The 17,613-nt window shown below is 53.0% G+C and overlaps 1 long non-coding RNA gene across 1 annotated transcript in view; it reads right to left on the reverse strand.

Moving 5' to 3' along the window:
• Positions 1-17,613, reverse strand: part of LOC138562842 (uncharacterized) — a 63,510-nt gene that overhangs the window by 1,377 nt on the left and 44,520 nt on the right. Inside the window, exons 2-3 of the long non-coding RNA XR_011299352.1 lie at positions 10,502-10,681; positions 3,514-3,559 (exon numbers count right to left, since the gene is read on the reverse strand). This is a non-coding gene — a long non-coding RNA (uncharacterized lncRNA). The remainder of the gene's footprint in view (positions 1-3,513; positions 3,560-10,501; positions 10,682-17,613) is intronic.

Below are 17,613 nucleotides of genomic sequence, written 5' to 3' on the forward strand. Positions count from 1 at the left end.
TGACTGGTTTATATGGAACGTTGAAATTAATTTAGGCGAAAATTGTGGGTGAGTGCGCATAACCACTTTATCTTTGTGAATTGTGACAAACCGGTCTAGAACTGAAAGGCCCTGCAGATCGCCAATTCTTATTGAGATGACTGCCACCCGGAAGACGGTCTTGTGTGTGCTTTGAGGCTAGCGTTATGCATCGGTTCAAAGGGAGGACCCATTAGCCTTGTTAGAACAGCCTTCAGGTCCCATCCAGGAGCTGGTTTGGCAATAGGGGGATGACATCTTTTAACCCTTTCCATAAACGCCTTGATAATTGGTATTTTCAACCACTAAACCTTTTTCTGGGACGTAGTGTATAAAGTGCAGCTAAGTGTACCTTCAGTGAATTAAAAACTAGGCTCGAGTCTAGCAGGTGAGTCAGGTATAGGACAATATGTGTAGGTGAGCATTCTATGGGATTGAGGCCCTTGGAATGGCAACAGATGAAGAAGGCTTCGATTTATTGGAGCTGCAATGTCTGGTGTTAGGCTTTCTATGAGTATCTCCATGCATTTTTGAGGAAGTTGAAGGTGCCCGAACCCGTTGATCTCAGGAGCTAGGGCGCTAAATTGAGTATGTGGGCATGGATGGAGGGTTTCCCCTTTGTCCTGTGACTGCATGTTGTATGGGCATGGTAGTTTCCTCCCCAGGGAAACTGACATTGTCATCAGATGAGAAGCAGGGATTGTGGGGCCACTAGGATCATCGTGACTGGTTCCTGGCGCATCTTGTGCACTATCTTGTTCAGTTAGGCAGTTGGTGGGGGGAGGTGGGGTGGTGGTGTAGAAAGCATAAACAAATTTCCCTGATCGTGTTATCCAGAGACCGTTCCCCTTGGAGCGGTTCTGCGGGTACCTGGAGGCATAATCTGGGCATTGGGCCTTCTACAGGTTGATCTCTGGGAATCCCCAGTCTGCGTAGAAGTTGGATGGATGGATTTGTGCAATTACCACTCATACTCTACGGTTAGTGGGAAGTCTCTGCTGAGCACGTCTGCTACAAGATTGAGTTCCCCTGGAATGTGTTGTGACACAAGGACCATCTTGTGTTTGAGAGCCCATTTCCACATGTTCTCCGACTGTTTGGATATCCCTGGAGAGTGCGTGTCCCTTTGTTTGTTCAAGTAGTACAAGGTTGTGGTGCTGTCCATCAGACCTAGGACTGTCTTTCCCTGTAGATGTGTCTGAAAAGCTTTCAGGGCTCTCAATACTGCAAGCAACTCCAATCGGTTTATGCGGTTGGATGCTACCGCTGGGGACCAACTGCCATGCGTTGTGTGATAAAGAGGTGAGCTCCCCACCCCGTAAGTGATGAGTCCGCGGTGAGAGTGTCTTCCCCTGCAAGATGTTCTCTTGACCACCACGGCAGAGAGCACCAGGGCTGCCGAGACAACCACTAGATCGCTCCATTGTCTGCTGGCCTGACACCATTGGCTTGAGAGCCACTCGCATGGCACATAGGCAAACATGCGTGTGGGACTAGATAAATACAGGCAGCCATCATCCCTAACAGACGCATTGCTTTGTGTACGGTTACCGCGCGATTGTCTACATAGTGAGGGATCTGGAACAGCATGTTTTGAACCCTCTCATTGGAGGGGAAGATGAGCCAGTCTTTGGTCCGAATTAGGGCTTCCGGAAATTGCTCGACTTGGCTAGGGTCCAAGCTGGACTTTCTCATTGATTGAGAATACCAGACTTAAGAGGTAGTCTACCGTCTTCTGAGTATTTGATAAGCATGTTCCGTATGAGTCCCCTGTTATTGACCAGTCATTGAGGTATGGATAAACTGGGATGGACTGCTTGCACAGGTGAGGCGCTACTACCGCCAGCCCCTTTGTAAATACCCTTGGGGCTGAGGCAACGCCGAAGGGAAGGACCTTGAACCGATAGTGCTGGTTGTCTAGCATGAATCTTAGGTACTTTCAGTGTGCTGGCAGCACTGAAAAAATGAAAGTCTGCATCTTTAATGTCCAATGTTGCTATGTAATCCCCCTGTGTTAGCAGAGGGATTACTTCATGTAATGCCATCCTGAACTTGAAGTTTGACAAGTGTTCACTGGGCGCAAATCTAACACAGGGCACATGGTGAGATCCTTTTTGGGTACAAGGAAGTACACTGAATAGAAACACTTTTTTGCCTGTAGAATGGGGACAATTTCTATCGAGTAGAATCTTCAGGTGCGCTGGAGATCGGCGTCTGGATGTAGGGGGTTTGTATCGAGGTGGTCATCTGAACTCTATACAGTACCAGCGGGCGACGGTGTTGAGAACCCACTGATCTCTGGTGATTCCCCCTCCCTTGCATGATTCGTCCCCCGACCAGGGAGGCATGGGAGGGGACCCGGACTAGTGAGTCACTTTTGACCACAGGCAGGGAATCCTCGAGGGGTGGAGTTTCTACCCCTTCCCTTTCCTCAGCGTTGGCCTCTGTTGATATTGGCCCGTAGTAGTTGCTCCTTCTCCGGAGGACCACTGTGTATTCCCTGTTCTGTACTGGATGTGGGAGGACGTGGGAAGGATTGCCCCCGAAAGGACCGGTGAGAGCTATCTCCTCGATGCTGGTATGGTCTTGCTGTAATCTGGTTTAGGGAGTAAGGTTTCATACTCCTTTTTTTGCAGTTTCAAGGGCATCATCCACTGCCTTTCCAAATAAGTTAGTTTCCTCCACAGGCTTATTAATAAGGGAAGCCTGTGTCTCAGGAGTAAAGCCCATATTTCTGAGCCATGCGTGCCTTTTAAGTAGGGTACCCTGGGCCAGGGTTCTTCTTGCTGTTTCTGCAGCATCCAATGTGATAGGTTGAAACACTGGTTAAAACACATGTTGGCTTTTTCTTTGCTTGTTCAGTTAGAAATAATGGAACTTTATCTTTTGTATGTTGAGTTAGAGTGAACAATCTGTTTTAAGTGTTTGGTTTAATAAAACCTCATAATACATCATTGGCATTTGAATTGAATACTGAAGGGACATCAGAATACAACCAGTATTAGAGGCATAAACTGCTGCAATTCAAGACGTATGGGTTTGGTGCTGGAACTAGATCTTTTAGACTGTCTACAAGAAGGATAGGCAAGGAAGAAAGAATACGAGAAACAAAAATGGACATGGAAAGGAAACTAGGACATAGAATAGGCACTATAAAGAGACTGGTGCTATGAAAAGGGAATATGATTGAGACGAATGCTCAACAAATTTCACCTGCTTAAAAAAAGCCCTCCCCACCCTGTATATCAGTCAAAATAAAATGGACACAGGAACTGGTTATATCCAAACTAGATTACTGCAACAGCATGTGTGTGTATATAAGCCACCCCAAGACAAATATCCATATCCTATCTCATGCGATCTTCTGCCTCAAACATAGGGTCTAGCTTTTATTGCTTTAGATTATAAATGCTATGGATGGGGCAACAACAAATCCACAAAATTATCATATGACTCACAAGGCCTTTTGAATGTAGCACCAAATTATATACCTACCAGATCCCTTGGTTCAGCATCTTCAAACAACTGCAACTGGAAAGTCCTAGAAAAAAAAAAAGGACCAGACAAGATTAGTCTCAACCCAAGGCTTAATCACCCAAGGCTCCAATGATTTAAGACCCTGAAACATTGGAAAGACCCAGCAAAAACGCAAAGGCCCCTCGGCAGAACATTATTCCTTCACATCATGAACCTCCTAAATGCACTGTGCTAACCACACCTACCCATCTCATGAAAAATCGCTCAATCTTACTTACCACCACAGCACTAGTCATGGAACATTTTGTGCACTTCCCCAGGCAAGAATTTTTGGGAAACCTGACTGCTTGCTGAGGCCCCACCAGGGCGAGAGGCAGAGGCCGAGGCCCCACCAGGGCGAGAGGCAGAGGCCGAGGCCTCACCAGGATGAGAGAGGCCGAGGCCTCACCAGGGCGAGAGAGGCCGAGGCCTCACCAGGGCGAGAGGCAGAGGCCCCAGCAGGGCAAGAAGCAGAGGCTGAGGCCCCAGCAGGGCGAGAGAGGCTGAGGCCCCACCAGGGCGAGAGAGGCAGAGGCCCCACCAGGACGAGAGGCCGAGACACCCCAACAGGGCGAGAGGCAGAGTCCGAGACACCCCAATAGGGCGAGAGTTCCAGCACCAAATCCATAGGTCTTAAATTGCCAGCAGTTTATGCCTCATATAAATACTGGTTGAATTTTCATGTTACAATCAATATTTAATTCACATTTCAAATGAATATTTTATTAAACCAAATCCTCAACATACATAGGTTGTATTTCTTCTAAATGAACAAGCACAAGCAAAGAAATTGATACAGTATCTGTAGATCACTTTCCTAATCTGCAACAAATACAAGTTGAACACATACAAGCTGAATAGCTTGCACTTGAATTAACTTGATAGTTAGAACATCCCACCCTAATGGAAAAGAAATAAAATATAGCCTGTGTTCCTGAAAAGACTGTCTGTCATTTGAATCGCTTATGTACAACCAGTGGAGTGTTCCTAGCTTCTAAATTGGAGGAACCTCTTTCAGGCTCCATCCAATAGCTTTCCTCACGGGCGCCCACGAGGAAAGCCCTGAATATATAGTTCAAGCTATTCGGTGCAGATTAGGAAAGTGATCTACAGATAAGTGTCAATATGGCCCGGATGAAAACCTGTTATAGGTTGAAACACTGGTTGGCTTTTTCTTTGCTTGTTCAGTTAGAAAGAATGGAACTTTATCTTTTGTATGTTGAGTTAGAGTGGAACAATCTGTTTTAAGTGTTTGGTTTAATAAAACCTCAAAACATCATTGGCATTTGAATTCAATATTGAAGCGACTTCAAAATACAACCAGTATTTGAGGCATAAACTGCTGCAATTCATGACTTATGGGTTTGGTGCTGGAACTAGATCTTTTAGACTTTCTACAAGAAGGCTAGGCAAGGAAGAAAGAATGGGCATGGAAAGGAGACTAGGAAGCGGGAATAGGACACAGAATAGGCACTATAAAGAGACCGGTACTATGAAAAGGGAATATGATTGAGAAGAATGTTCAACAAATTTCACATGCTTAATATATCAGTCAAAATAGAATGGACCCAGGAACTGGCTATATCCCAACTAGATTACTGCAACAGCATGTGTGGGTTTATAAGCCACCCCAACAAAAATATCCATCTCCTACTTATGTGTCTCATGCGATCTTCTGCCTCAAACATAAGGACTAGCTTTTATTGCTTTAGATCATAAATGCTATGGATGGGGTCACAAAAAATCCGAGACACCCCACAAGCGTGAGAGGCAGAGGCCGAGAGAGGCCGAGGCCCCACCAGAGCGAGAGAGGCCGAGGCCCCACCAGAGCGAGAGAGGCCGAGGCTCCACCAGGGCGAGAGAGGCCAAGGCCAAGGTCCCACCAGGACGAGATGCCGAGGCTCCACCAGGGCGAGAGGCCGGGCCTCACCAGGCGGAGAGGTAGAGGCCAAGGCCCCACCAGGGGGAGAGGTAGAGGCCAAGGCCCCACCAGGGCGAGAGGTAGAGGCCAAGGCCCCACCAGGGCGAGAGAGGCCGATACCCCACCAGGGCGAGAGAGGCAGAGGCCCCACCCAGGGCGGGAGGCAGAGGCCCCACCCAGGGCGGGAGGCAGAGGCCGAGGCCCCACCAGGACGAGAGGCAGAGGCCGAGGCCCCACCAGGGCGAGAGGCAGAGGCCGAGGCCCCACACGGGCGAGAGGCAGAGGCCGGGGCCCCACCAGGGCGAGAGGCAGAGGCCGGGGCCCCACCAGGGCGAGAGGCAGAGGCCGAGGCCCCACCAGGGCGAGAGGCAGAGGCCGAGGCCCCACCAGGGCGAGAGGCAGAGGCCGAGGCCCCACCAGGGCGACAGGCCGAGACACCCCAACAGGGTGAGAGGCTGAGGCCCCACCAGGGTTGGAGGCCGAGGCCCCACCAGGGTTGGAGGCAGAGGCCGAGGCCCCACCAGGAGAGAGGCAGAGGCCGAGGCCCCACCAGGGCGACAGGCCGAGACACCCCAACAGGGTGAGAGGCTGAGGCCCCACCAGGGTTGGAGGCCGAGGCCCCACCAGGGTTGGAGGCAGAGGCCGAGGCCCCACCAGGAGAGAGGCAGAGGCCGAGGCCGAGGCCCCACCAGGAGAGAGGCAGAGGCCGAGGCCCCACCAGGGCGAGAGGCAGAGGCCGAGGCCCCACCAGGGCGAGAGGCCTAGGCCCGACCAGGGCAAGAGGCAGAGGTTGAGGCCCCACCAGGGCTAGAGGCGGAGGCCAAGGCCACACCAGGGCGAGAGGCCGAGGTCACACCAGGGCGAGAGGCAGAGGCCGAAGTCACACCAGGGCGACAGGCCGAGACACCCCAACAGGGTGAGAGGCCGAGGCCCCACCAGGGTTGGAGGCCGAGGCCCCACCAGGGCAGCTTAGGCTCCACCAGGGGGGGAGGCCGAGGCCCCACCAGGGAGGGAGGCAGAGGCTGAGAAGCCAAGGCCCAACCACCAGGGCGAGAGGCCGAGGCCAAGGCCCCACCAGGGCGAGAGGTAGAGGCCAAGGCCACACCAGGGCGAGAAAAGCCGATGCCCCACCAGAGCGAGCAAGGCCTATACCCCACCAGGGCGAGAGAGGTTGATGCCCCACCATGGCGAGAGGCAGAAGCCGAGGCCCCACCAGGGCGAGAGGCAGAGGCCGAGGCCCCACCAGGGCGAGAGGCAGAGGCCGAGGCCCCACCAGGGCAAGAGGCAGAGGCCGAGGCCCCACCAGTGCAAGAGGCCGAGGCCCCACCAGTGCAAGAGGCCGAGGCCCCACCAGCGCAAGAGGCCGAGGCCCCGTCAGGGTGAGATGGCGAGAGGCTGAGGCCCCACCAGGGCGAGAGGCCGAGGCCCCACCAGAGCGAGAGGCAGAGGCCCCACCAGGGCAGGATTGAGGTTGAAAATTGTGCCAGGTTTTTAGGGGAGGTTGGTGCTCTCACTCATTCTCATACCATTGGAGCAGTGATGGGAGTTTTACCTGATTGCTACAAGGAATATAGTGATGTCTTTGATGAGGTAGTGGCAGGTAGTCTTCCTCCTCATAGATCATTTGATTGTAAAATAGAACTTGAGCCAGGGGCCACGTTACCGTGTAGCAGGGTTTATGCACTTACGGAAAAGGAAAATGATTATCTTAAGGAGTATTTAACTGAAAATTTAGCAAAAGGTTTTAGACATTCCAAGTCCCCAGTGGCATCGCCTTTATTTTTTGTGCCTAAAAAAGAGGGAACATTAAGGACTTGTATTGATTATAGAGCGTTGAATAAGGTTACCATCAAAAATAGATATCCTTTACCTTTAATTTCAGTTATGTTAGATCAAATACAAGGAGCAGAGATTTTCTCTAAATTAGATTTGAGAGGTGCTTATCATCTTGTTAGAGTAAAGGAGGGGGATGAATGGAAGACAACTTTCAAGACTAAGTATGGGTTATTTGAATATTTAGTGATGCCTTCCGGATAATGTAACGCCCCAGCTTCTTTTCAGTTTTTTATTAATGAAGTTTTATGTGAGTTTTTGGACATTTTTGTTGTAGTTTACATCAATGACATTCTGATTTATTCACAAAATTTGAAGCAACATCAAAATCATGTAAGATTGGTCCTACAAAAATTGAGAGAAAACCATTTATTTGCAAAATTGGAAAAGAGTCAATTTCATACTTCATCAGTAGAATTCCTTGGTTTTGTGATTACTCCAAAAGGTTTGGAGATGTATCTTAAAAAGATTAAAGCTGTCAAAGATTGGCCATCTCCGACTAAAGTTAAGGAGGTACAGAGTTTTTTGGGTTTTGCCAATTTTTATAGGAGATTTATCAATGGGTTTTCTCAATTTATTACTCCTATTACTAAATTAATAAAGAAAGGAGTAACATTAATTTGGAGTAAAGAAGCTGAAGAGGCTTTTCAAGTCCTGAAAGAGAGTTTCATTACGGGACCAGTGCTTTTACATCCTGACCCTTCCAAGCCCTTTTTTGTAGAGGCAGATGCCTCCAATTTAGCAATGGGAGCGGTTTTATCTCAACAGCATGGAACCACTGGACAATTGCATCCAGTTGCTTATTTTTCCAAGAAGTTTTCTTCTTCTGAAGTTAATTATACCACCATGGATCGCAAACTCTTAGCGATCAAGGCAGCTTTTGAGGAATGGCGCCATTATTTAAAAGGAGCAAGACATCCTGTCACAGTTTTGACTGATCATCGAAATCTCTTGTTTTTGAAATCAGCTAAAACTTTGACGCCAAGACAATTGAGATGGTCATTGTTTTTTTCAGACTATGATTTTGTAATCACTTTTAAACCAGGAAGTCAAAATGGGAAGGCTGACGCTTTGTCTCGTCAGTTTCCTGGTAGTGAAAAATTGAAAGAGATTGATCAACAACCTGTGATTTCTTCTGAACATTTTATTGCTGTTGGAACACTTGATGAAGGAAGTTCAAGACAGTATGACTTTAGAGCAAATGGATGAATGGGTTAGACAAGATCCAGTAAGAAAGATTAAAGATGGTTTACCTTATTTTGACAATAGATTATATCTTCCTTCTGAGAAGCCCGTGAAAAAAATGTGATTGATTGTCATGAATCAAAGTTCCCAGGTCATCCAGGATTTAGAAAAACTTTAGAATTAGTCAGAAGGGAATTTTGGTGGGAAAAAATGAGAAGTGACATTTTACATTTTGTTAGGACATGTGAAACTTGTACAAGAGCCAAGTCACATGTGGGAAAACCAATGGGTTTGCTAGAACCTCTTCCCATTCCACCGCATCCGTGGCACACTATTTCTATGGATTTTATTGTAGATCTTCCTAAAGATCAGGGCTGTCCTACAATTTTGGTTGTAGTTGATTTACTTACTAAGGAAAGTCATTTTATTCCTATAAAAGGGGAAATTACTGCAGAAAGATTAGCACATCATTTTTCTCAAGGTATTGTTTGACTTCATGGATTACCTAGTCAGGTGATCTCAGATAGAGGTTCTCAGTTTATTTCAAAATTTTGGAGAGCCTTTTGTAGAAGTCTTAGTGTGGAAGTTAAATTAACATCTGGATACCATCCCGAGACTAACGGTCAAGTAGAACGCGTTAATCAAGAATTGGAAACGTATTTAAGATGGTACTAGCAAGCTGGAGATAGTTGGGTAGATTTAATTTGGATAGCAGAATTTGCATATAATAATTCCATGAAAGATTCTACTTTAATGTCACCTTTTTTCTGTAGTCGTGGTTTCCATCCTCGTTTCCTTAGAGAGCCGATTAAAAAAAGACATTGGTAGTCCAGCAGTTGAGATTAGATTACAGTCTATGAAGGAAAATTTGGAACGAGCTGTGAAGGCACTTCAATTGAGTAAGGATAGTTACAAAAGGTTTGCTGATGTTAAACGCAAGTCTGGGCCAGAATTTTGTGTTGGGAATAAAGTCTGGTTATCTACAAAGAATTTGAAAATCAAGGGTAGAACTAAATTTAGTCCAAGATTTATAGGTCCTTTTCAGATTGAGACTGTGATAAATCCAGTAACAGTTAGATTGAAACTTCCTGAAAATTTAAAGGTGCATCCAACATTTCACATTAGTCAGTTAAAGCCATTTGTTGTTGGAACTAGATTGGCAGTTCCTCCTAGTCCATTTTTAGTGGAGAATCAATCTGAAGAATTTGAGGTTAAAACAATTTTGGACTCTAGAAGTCGTGGAAAACTTCAATATTTAATAGACTAGAAATGGTTTGGGCCTGAAGAACGCTCTTGGGAATTTGCTAGTGATGTCCATGCCCCACTTTTCATAGCAAAATTTCATAGAAAGTATCCTTTCAAGCCTGGTCCGGGAGGGAGGCCCTTAAGAGGGGGTACTGTCAGGTTCCATAGTAAATAGGTGGTTAATTCAATTTAAAAATCATACAATGTCCTAGTTAATTTTAATATTTGGTTTAAAGATTTATTTAGTTTGTTCACTCAAGATTGGTTGGGCCTTGACCTTTGCATTCAGAGTACTGCAAATACCCCAAGCCAAGATGGAGGGCAGAGGCAGGAGTTCTGATTGGGTGGCAGGTTGACAATAGTTTGTTTTCCAACATTCTAAACTGCCTTTCATTAGTTACTTCTTCTGAGCTAGTCATGTTTTTGTCTGTCTCCTGTTTTTTGGGCCTTGGAAGATTCTTCTAGAAGAAAATTTTCATGAAAGAAGAACAAAAAACAACTTGTAAGAAAATATTTATTTTTGGTGAAATAATCTTTGGAGAGGAAGAAGAAAGCTGCAAAGTCTTCTACTACACAATTCAAGTTAAGTGTTTTTACATATCATAAACTGTCCTGCACAGCAAGGGTTAGCTGTTATTCAGTTTTATTTATTTTGATTTTTATCCTGAAGTTAAAGGGTTAACTCTCGCTATTTTAATGAGGACATTTGTAAACAGGAAAAGTTATGTTTAGACCTGGTTCGCGCGTGCGTATGAGAAACTGTTTATTAAAACTCATACTTACCTTGTCAGAGTCATCGTGTTCGGGTTCCTGTGGACGTCGGCTGCAGCTGCGTCGCGTTTCGCTTCCATTTGAAGAAACTGACGGTTCCGCGGTGGCGGTGATTTCTTCGCGTCGGCAGAAGCGAAAAAGCAGAAACTTCCTTGTCGGGTCTGACTGCCGTATGCAGGTTAACTCTGTTTGCTAGAAGGAACAAGGTAAGATTGCACGTTTAGATTTTCTAAAGACGTCGTGTTGTTATTACTGTTTCTAAAACATGGCGAACTTAAAAATAAAGACTGGGTATTGAAATTAAGAAAAAACAAACGGCAAAAGAAGGCAGTGGCATCATTTGCAAGCATTTCAAAGGAGCTGCACACGTTTATTAACAATATATATACTAAAAAAGACGCTCAACTGTGAAAGGTACCTTTCAAGTATTTTATAACTTCATTTACTGTATGGTAAAGGAAAAGAGTGAGCTGTAAAAAGAAGGTTATTTTTTTTGGAAGACGCTAAAGACAAATTCTGTGTTTCCACCATACTATCAAGCGTGCATTTAAAGAACTCATTTTATTTGAGACATGAATGAATAGAAGTTCATTGTTTTTTCAACAGTCTTCTTTAATAGACTTACTTCAATATTTTCACATTTTTACTTGGTTCATTTCAAATTCATTTATCCCAGTCAAGTATTTGAAAAGACATGCTGAACATTGTTTTTTGAGCAGCGCAGTTTATAAACATGATCCTAAAGGGTTTTAGCAGTTTGGGTAGAAACCAGAACTTAAAACTAAAGTTATAAGAATTATTAAATCCTCTGGGCTTATCGCAGAGGATATTCAGGTAGGATAGTTTTTAATTCATTTAATAACAAGTTGTTTTGTTAATGTGATTATTTAATGTTTAACAATTTTCATTCATGCACAGACCGGAAGAAGATAGAAGATCCAGTGTCTGACTTTATTATTTTATCCACTATTCCCCTTTACCCCCAGGGGTGTCTAGTACTCAGCTGTTCAGTTTAGTTGTGAGCTAGACATCTTAGTGGGATTGTGGGACTCAGCAGCTCCTGCGTTGAATATGATATACCAGCCCTGACACCACCAGAGCGGGAGGCCGAGGCCCCACCAGGGCAAAGGAGGCCGAGACCCGACCAGGGCAAGAGGCAGAGGCCGAGGCCCCACCAGGGCAAAAGGCAGAGGCCGAGGCCCCACCAGGGCAAAAGGCAGAGGCCGAGGCCCCACCAGGGCAAGAGGCAGAGGCCGAGGCCCCACCAGGGCAAAAGGCAGAGGCCGAGGCCCCACCAGGGCAAAAGGCAGAGGCCGAGGCCCCACCAGGGCAAGAGGCAGAGGCCGAGGCCCCACCAGGGCGAGAGGCCGAGGCCCCACCAGGGCGAGAGGCCGAGGCCCCACCAGGTCGAGAGGCCGAGGCCCCACCAGGGCGAGAGGGCGAGAGGTTGATGCCGAAGCCCCACCAAAGTGAGAGGCCGAGGCCTCACCAGGGCGAGAGGCCGAGGCCAAGGCTCTACCAGGGCGAGAGGCCGAGGCCAAGGTCCGACCAGGGCAAGAGGCCGAGGCCAAGGCCCGACCAGGGCAAGAGGACGAGGCCAAGGCCCCACCAGGGCGAGAGGACGAGGCCAAGGCCCCACCAGGGCGAGAGGACGAGGCCAAGGCCCCACCAGGGCGAGAGGACGAGGCCAAGGCCCCACCAGGGCGAGAGGACGAGGCCAAGGCCCCACCAGGGCGAGAGGCAGAGGCCAAGGCCCCACCAGGGCGAGAGGCAGAGGCCAAGGCCCCACCAGGGCGAGAGGCAGAGGCCAAGGCCCCACCAGGGCGAGAGGCAGAGGCCAAGGCCCCAACAGGGCGAGAGGCAGAGGCCAAGGCCCCAACAGGGCGAGAGGCAGAGGCCAAGGCCCCAACAGGGCGAGAGGCAGAGGCCAAAGCCCCACCAGGGTGAGATGCCAAGGCCCCATCAGAGCGAGAGAGGCCTAGGCCCCACCAGGGCAAGAGGCCGAGGTCTCACCAGGGCGAGAGGCAGAGGCTGAGGGCACACCAGGGCGGCAGGCCGAGACACCCCAACAGGGTGAGAGGCCGAGGCCCCACCAGGTTGGGAGGCCGAGGCCCCACCAGGGCAGCCTAGGCCCCACCAGGGGGGGGGGAGGCTGAGGCCCGTCCAGGGAGGGAGGCAGAGGCTAAGAGGCCAAGGACCCACCAGGGTGAGAGGCCAAGGCCCCACCAGGGCGAGAGGCAGAGGCCAAGGCCCCACCAGGGCGAGAGGCCGAGGCCAAGGCCCCACCAGGGCGAGAGGCCGAGGCCAAGGCCCCACCAGGGCGAGAGGCCGAGGCCAAGGCCCCACCAGGGCGAGAGGCCAAGGCCACACCAGGGCGAGAGAGGCCGAGGCCAAGGCCCCACCAGGGCGAGAGAGGCAGAGGCCAAGGCCCCAACAGGGCGAGAGAGGCAGAGGCCAAGGCCGCACCAGGGCGAGAGAGGCTGAGGCCCCACCAGGGCGAGAGAGGCTGAGGCCCCACCAGGGCGAGAGGCTGAGGCCCCACCAGGGCGAGAGAGGCAGAGGCCCCACCAGGGCGAGAGAGGCGGAGGCCAAGGCCCCACCAGGGCGGGAGAGGCAGAGGCCAAGGCCCCACCAGGGCGGGAGAGGCAGAGGCCAAGGCCCCACCAGGGCGAGAGAGGCAGAGGCCAAGGCCCCACCAGGGCGAGAGAGGCAGAGGCCAAGGCCCCACCAGGGCGAGAGAGGCAGAGGCCAAGGCCCCACCAGGGCGAGAGAGGCCGATGCCGCACTAGGGCGAGAGAGGCTGAGGCCCCACCAGGGCGAGAGGCTGAGGCCCCACCAGGGTGAGAGGCTGAGGCCCCACCAGGGTGAGAGGCTGAGGCCCCATCAGGGTGAGAGGCTGAGGCCCCACCAGGGTGAGAGGCTGAGGCCCCACCAGGGTGAGAGGCTGAGGCCCCACCGGGTTGAGAGGTTGAGGCCCCGTCAGGGTGAGATGGAGAGAGGACGAGGCCCCACCAGGGCGAGAGGCAGAAGCCGAGGCCCCACCAGGGGGAGAGGCAGAAGCCGAGGCCCCACCAGGGGGAGAGGCAGAAGCCGAGGCCCCACCAGGGGGAGAGGCAGAAGCCGAGGCCCCACCAGGGGGGAGGCAGAAGCCGAGGCCCCACCAGGGGGAGAGGCAGAAGCCGAGGCCCCACCAGGACGAGAGGCAGAAGCCGAGGCCCCACCAGGGCGAGAGGCAGAATCCGAGGCCCCACCAGGGCGAGAGGCAGAAGCCGAGGCCCCACCAGGACGAGAAGGAGAGGCCGAGGCCCCATCAGGGCGAGAGGCCGAAGCTCAACTAGGGCGAAAGGCCAAGCCCCCACTAGGGCAAGAGTCTGAGGCCCCACCAGGGCAAGAGGCAGAAGCTGAGGCCCCACAAGGAGAGAAGCAGAGACCGAGGCCCCATCAGGGCAGAGGCCGAGGCCCCACCAGGGCGAGAGAGGCAGAGGCCGAGGAACCACCAGGGAGAGAAGGAGAGGCCGAGGCCCCACCAGGGAGAGAAGGAGAGGCCGAGGCCCCACCAGGGCGTGAGGCCAAAGCGCCACTAGGGCGAAAGGCCGAGGCCCCACTAGGGCAGGAGTCTGAGGCCCCACCAGGGCGAGAGGCAGAGGCTGAGGCCCCACCAGGGCGAGAGGCAGAGGCTGAGGCCCCACCAGGGCGAGAGGCAGAGGCTGAGGCCCCACAAGGACGAGAGGCAGAGGCCGAGGCCCCACCAGGGCAAGAGGCAGAGGCCGAGGCCCCACCAGGGCAAGAGGCAGAGGCAGAGGCCGAGGCCCCACCAGGGCAAGAGGCAGAGGCCGAGGCCCCACCAGGGCGAGAGGCCGAGGCCCCACCAGGGCGAGAGGGCGAGAGGTTGATGCCGAAGCCCCACCAAAGTGAGAGGCCGAGGCCCCACCAGGGCGAGAGGCCGAGGCCAAGGCTCTACCAGGGCGAGAGGCCGAGGCCAAGGCCCGACCAGGGCGAGAGGACGAGGCCAAGGCCCGACCAGGGCGAGAGGACGAGGCCAAGGCCCGACCAGGGCAAGAGGACGAGACCAAGGCCCCACCAGGGCGAGAGGCAGAGGCCAAGGCCCCAACAGGGCGAGAGGCAGAGGCCAAGGCCCCAACAGGGCGAGAGGCAGAGGCCAAGGCCCCAACAGGGCGAGAGGCAGAGGCCAAGGCCCCAACAGGGCGAGAGGCAGAGGCCAAGGCCCCACCAGGGCAAGAGGCAGAGGCCCAGGCCGCACCAGGGCGAGAAGCCAAGGCCCCACCAGAGCGAGAGAGGCCGAGGCCCCACCAGGGCAAGAGGCCGAGGTCACACCAGGGCGAGAGGCAGAGGCTGAGGGCACACCAGGGCGACAGGCCGAGACACCCCAACAGGGTGAGAGGCCGAGGCCCCACCAGGTTGGGAGGCCGAGGCCCCACCAGGGCAGCCTAAGCCCCACCAGGGGGGGAGGCCAAGGACCCACCAGGGCGAGAGGCCAAGGCCCCACCAGAGCGAGAGGCCGAGGCCCCACCAGGGCTAGAGGCCAATGCCCGACCAGGGAGAGAGGCCGAGGCCAAGGCCCGACCAGGGAGAGAGGGTGAGAAGCCAATGCCCGACCAGGGAGAGAGGGTGAGAAGCCAATGCCCGACCAGGGAGAGAGGGTGAGAAGCCAATGCCCGACCAGGGAGAGAGGGTGAGAAGCCAATGCCCGACCAGGGAGAGAGGCCGAGGCCAAGGCCCCACCAGGGCGAGAGGCCGAGGCCAAGGCCCCACCAGGGCGAGAGGCCGAGGCCAAGGCCCCACCAGGGCGAGAGGCCGATGCCCCACCAGGGCGAGAGGCCGAGGCCAAGGCCCCACCAGGGCGAGAGAGGCTGATGCCCCACCAGGGCGAGAGAGGCTGAGGCCCCACCAGGGCGAGAGACAGAGGCCCCACCAGGGCGAGAGGCAGAGGCTCCACCAGGGTGAGAGGAAGAGGCCCCACCAGGGTGAGAGACAGAGGGCGAGGCCCCACTAGGGTGAGAGGCTGAGGCCCCACCGGGGCGAGAGGCCGAGGCCCCGTCAGGGTGAGATGGGGAAAGACGAGGCCCCACCAGGGCGAGAGGCCGAGGCCCCCACCAGGGCGAGGCAGAAGCCGATGCCCCACCAGGGGTAGAGGCAGAAGCCGAGGCCCCACCAGGGGGAGAGGCAGAAGCCGAGGCCCCACCAGGGGCCGAGGTCCCACCAGGGCTGAATAGCTTGCACTTGAATTAACTTGATATTTAGAACATCCACCCTAATGGAAAAGAAATAAAATGTAGCCTGTGTTCCTGATAAGACTGTCTGTCATTTATGTACAACAAGTGGAGTGTTCCTAGCTTCTAAATTGGAGGAACCGCTTTCAGGCTCCCTCCAATGGCTTTCCTCACGGGCGCCCACGAGGAAAGCCCTAAATATCAAGTTCAAGCTATTCGGAGCAGATTAGGAAAGTGATCTACAGATATGTCTCAAGGTAGCCCGGATGAAAACTTGTTATAGGTTGAAACACTGGTTGGCTTTTTCTTTGCTTGTTCAGTTAGAAATAATGAACTTTATCTTTTGTATGTTGAGTTAGAGTGAACAATCTGTTTTAAGTGGTTGGTTTAATAAAACCTCGAAACATTATTGGCATTTGAATTCAATATTGAAGGGACATCAAAATGCAACTAGTATTTGAGGCATAAACTGCTGCAATTCAATTCGAGAAACAAAAATGGACATGGAAAGGAGACTAGGAAGCGGGAATAGGACATAGAATAGGCACTATAAAGAGACTGGTACTATGAAAAGGGAATATGATTAAGAGGAATGTTCAACAAATTTCACCTGCTTAATATATCAGTCAAAATAGAATGGACCCAGGAACTGGCTATATCCCAACTAGATTACTGCAACAGCATGTGTGTGTTTATAAGCCACTCCAAGAAAAATATCCATATCCTACTTATGTCTCTCATGCAATCTTCTGCCTCAAACATAGGGACTAGCTTTTATTGCTTTAGATCAAATGCCATGGATGGGGCAACAAAAAATCTGAGACACAACACCAGGGCGAGAGGGCAGAGGCCGAGGCCCCACCAGGGTGAGAGGCCGAGGCCCCACCAGGGTAAGACGGCGAGAGGTCGAGGCTCCACCAGGGCGAGAGGCCGCGGCCCCACCAGGGCGAGACACCCCAACAGGGCGAGAGGCCGAGGCCCCACCAATGCAAGAGGCCGAGAGGCCCCCCCAGGGCGAGAGGGCGAGGCTCTACCAGTGCGAGAGGCCAAGGCCCGACCAGGGCGAGAGGCCGATGCCAAGGCCCGACCAGGGCGAGAGGCCGATGCCAAGGCCCGACCAGGGCAAGAGGCCAAAGCCAATGTCCCACCAGGGAAAGAGGCAGAGGCCAAAGCCCCACCAGGGCGAGAGGCAGAGGCCAATGCCCCACCAGGGCGAGAGGCAGAGGCCAAAGCCCCACCAGGGCGAGAGGCAGAGGCCAAAGCCCCACTAGGGCGAGAGGCAGAGGCCGAGGCCTCACCAGGGCGAGAGGCCGAGGCCTCACCAGGGCGAGAGGGCGAGACACCCCAACAGGGCGAGAGGCCGAGGCCCCACCAGGGCCTCACCAGGGCGGGAGGCCGAGGCCCCACCAGGGCGGAAGGCTGAGGCCCCACCAATGCGAGAGGCTGAGAGGCCCAGGTCCCACCAGGGCGAGAGGGCGAGGCTCTACCAGTGCGAGAAGCTGAGGCCCCACCAGGGCGAGAGAGGCCGAGGCCAAGGCCCGATCAGGGCGAGAGGCCGAGGCCAATGCCCCACCAGGGCGAGAGAGGCCGAGGCCCCACCAGGGCGAGAGAGGCCGAGGCCCCACCAGGGCGAGAGAGGCCGAGGCCCCACCAGGGCGAGAGAGGCCGGGGCCCCACTAGGGGGCGAGAGAGGCCGAGGGCCCCACCAGGGCGAGAGAGGCCGAGGGCCCCACCAGGGCGAGAGGCAGAGGCCCGCCAGCCGAGAGGCCAAGATACCCCAACAGGGCGAGAGGCCAAGACACCCCAACAGGGCGAGAGGCCAAGACACCCCAACAGGGCGAGAGGCCGAGGCCCCACCAGGGCGAGAGGGGCCGATGCCCCACCAGGGCGAGA

This window comes from Ambystoma mexicanum, unplaced genomic scaffold (assembly GCF_040938575.1).
Source record: "Ambystoma mexicanum isolate Mex_15411 unplaced genomic scaffold, UKY_AmexF1_1 Mex_scaf83, whole genome shotgun sequence".
Taxonomy (NCBI): Eukaryota; Metazoa; Chordata; class Amphibia; order Caudata; family Ambystomatidae; genus Ambystoma; species Ambystoma mexicanum.